The sequence below is a fragment of the Etheostoma spectabile genome, chromosome 5 (assembly GCF_008692095.1).
Source record: "Etheostoma spectabile isolate EspeVRDwgs_2016 chromosome 5, UIUC_Espe_1.0, whole genome shotgun sequence".
In the NCBI taxonomy this organism is placed as follows: Eukaryota; Metazoa; Chordata; class Actinopteri; order Perciformes; family Percidae; genus Etheostoma; species Etheostoma spectabile.
In genome coordinates, this window is record NC_045737.1 from 3103537 (window position 1) to 3106810 (window position 3274).

The 3274-nt window shown below is 36.5% G+C and overlaps 1 protein-coding gene across 1 annotated transcript in view; it reads left to right on the forward strand.

Annotated features, from left to right (window-relative positions):
* The window catches only part of ccn1l2 (cellular communication network factor 1, like 2), a 22600-nt gene that overhangs the window by 12141 nt on the left and 7185 nt on the right, over nucleotides 1–3274 (forward strand). The window contains exon 7 of the transcript XR_004332038.1: nucleotides 2052–2054. The gene's annotated coding sequence lies outside the window, so the exon portion shown is untranslated. The remainder of the gene's footprint in view (nucleotides 1–2051; nucleotides 2055–3274) is intronic.

Consider the following 3274-nt stretch of genomic DNA (forward strand, 5'->3'; position numbering starts at 1 on the left):
TCTTTGTGTGTGTGCGTCTTTGTGTGTATGTGAAAGTGTATTGGTATGTTTGAAGAATAAGAAACTTACAGAGAATGTGCTCATTATGCTACTAAAGTATATAGATTAAAGCATGTATATGGACTTCACTCTTGGTTGTGGAGTAGTAAATTCTATGATCACCTCATTTTTCGGGGTGTGATTTTATTTTGTATTTGTTTGAGTGTGTGTCCTTTACAGTGTACACACAATGCTTTGTTTTAAGGAATAAAATGATACTAAACTATTTAAGACGTGACACATGTTCATTGGACATTTTTTTTGTCTATTAACTTCCGCACATCAAATAAAAACGTATCAACTTGTGATATGTCTTATTATTTGGTAAATGTTTGAATTAAGTGTATCCAAAGGTGTTGCTGTTGTTTTAGTGTAGTGGGTGCTCACTGGATAGTCTAATTAGCCACACATTTCCAACCCGAGGTTATTGAACCTTACACTATATATTTATGAGATTTCCACTTATTGTTAACAAACCAGCTTTTCTAACCAAAACTATCTCATCTCACCATGCCAACATACCAATAGGATATTCATCTTTTTTATTCCTTGATTTTTGATTTTCCATCCCCACCGCGTTCTCTGCTATTGTGTGGATTTTATCATTAGTTTTCCTACTGAAGCTGTTACAGTTAGTAGGGAGAATAGAAAATCAAAATGAGACTAACTGGTTTTGCAGGTATTTATTTGCATTTATTTTGACATAAACCAAAGTACTGGACAAATTAAAATTTGAACTGAGTCTAAGGTGCTAAATAACATTTCAGTTCTTCACCATAGTCATTTGGATACAGCCTGCAAAATTTCACAATCCATCAAACATAACGACGTTTTTGAGATATTTAAGTTTGGACCAAAGTGGTGAAGAGAACAATATCACAACAAGTGTGGCAAAAAGTAAGTTAGAAAGTTATTATCTTAATTATCCCCATTAAGCGTGTGCATTTCAAATTGTAATGTCAAAGTTGCTTAAAAGGCAGGGCCAGCATACCTTTGATAGTCAAATACTTGAGGTGGAGAAAGGTCTCAAAATCCAGACCAGCACTTAAACAAGAGCCTACAGTGGCTGTACCTAGTTAAAAGAAAACAGAATGATCCTATTAAGGTATGTGAATAAATACCTCCACAAAGGGGTCACAGCTGTTGAAGGATTGTTGTCTACCTGCTGGGAAGTGCTGGAAGAAGTACTTCAAAGTAGAAATACCAGAGTGTAAAGATACTCTGTTACAAGTAAAAGTCCTACATTCTAATCCTTACTTTAGTAAAAGTACAAACGTATTAGCAAAAAAATATACCTAAAGTATAAAAAGTAAAAGTACTCACTAATCAGAATTACCCCTTTCATAATAATATATGTATATATTATTGGATTATGGATGGATTAATATATCACTTTGCTGCAGTTGGTAAATTGGAGCTCATTTTGATTACTTCATACATTGCTGTGCAGATTCATTTGAAATAATATATTATAGTCTATTACCTGTATTAATAAAATTTACAAAGTAACTAATGTTGTCAAATAAATGTAGTGGAGTAAAAATTACTGTACTGCCAAGTATAAAGTAGCATGAAATGGAAATTCTCAAGGAGGTACAGGTACCTCAAATGTTTCATTTAACCATGACATATTCCTGGTGGTTCAGCCATGATGCAAGCTGTGTACACCAGCATCTTTGGTTTGGCATCCAACACCCTCATCTCTTTTTCAGGTGTCTGTTGTCCAATTGGAACCCTTAAACTGTGTCATTAGTGTCTTAAACTGCATCTCAGACATTCACACACATTTTCAGCCAGAGCTCTGCGTTCATGATGCCCTGTGGCCTTACACAATGCTCCGGATGGCTCTGGAGCACAAACATCACGGTGGACTACTAAATTCCTCACCCTGGCCACTGCCTTCTTCTGAAAGAAGGGAGGAAACACTACTGCCGGCCCTAGTCAGAACTACTGGTGTAGTTTCCACTTATAACTGGACCAGAGATATATTGTGTGGGGGGATCATACTTCAGGCAGTATCTTAAAGCTATAGTGTGCGTTTTTGTCTGTTTCATGAGAAAATCTAAGTAATGACAACAAAACTGTCCACATTAAAAAAGCCAACACCCCAACCACTCCTCCACGCAGTTGTTAGTAGCAAAGGAGGACACGGAGGATTAGAAATGAACAATGAACTCTTGAGTCTCAGATGAACTCATTAGTCTCAGAAAACGGTGCATTAGTTTCTCATGTGATGTTTGATATAAACGAAACTCTTATGAAAATCTGTCCAAAAAAACATACCTTAAATCATTTTTCAATGCATTTGTCAGTACCATCTCCTACAAATCCGATGAACACTTTTCATCATGAGTGTTCTAACTTTGGCTGGATTAAATGTTAGGGATTTTGGCATGTTTTCTTATTGGGACTAGCAATCGTAAATTCAACTGACAATAGCTCAAATATAGTACCCCTCTCTGCGTCCTCCTTCAAACGAGGCTGAATTATTTTACCATCTGACCGACAGGCAGGAACCAAAGAGCATACATGGCATACCATCTCACCATGGAGACTTCCTTACCATTTGCTGTCGTCACTGATGGCGTTCCCATTTGACTCAGACCATTCAACATTAACCTTGATGACGATGTTTGTCTGCTTGGGCTGTTTAGTTGGTGTAAATTTCCCGGAAATGATCCTTCAAACAGAGTTGTTGTACACAAGAGCTGGTGTCCCATGACAACATTTGACGGCTTATTTGTTTAGGAGTCATCCTGGCATTTCAGTGAAATGCATGAGAACCAGAGGAGGGCAGATATATAAATATGTCTGGGTAGTTTACAGAGTTGGGAGCAGTTTACAAGTAATTTCTTTGATGGATTTCCTGGAAAAATCTCAATAACTGGATAACGATAGATCCATTAAATCACCTAAATACATATTTATATGCTCCATATGTTGAATGGCATTTTTGCCTGGAAATTACAATTTCATGAAAAGATACATTTTAGATTCAGACCTGCTTTGTAATGAGTAAAAGACTCAAAGTTCTACTCTAGAAATTAACTGGAATTCATTTTACAGTTCTATGCTTTAACACTACATATAATACACTCTTTTCCAGGACGTTTTCCAGAAAGTCCTGGACCTGTTGTATAAATTGTTACAAAACTACATAAACAGAAAAATGGTCTCAAGGAACATACACAGCAAGAAGTGCTTTGCACCAAAGATGCAGCAAGGAGCAACACAT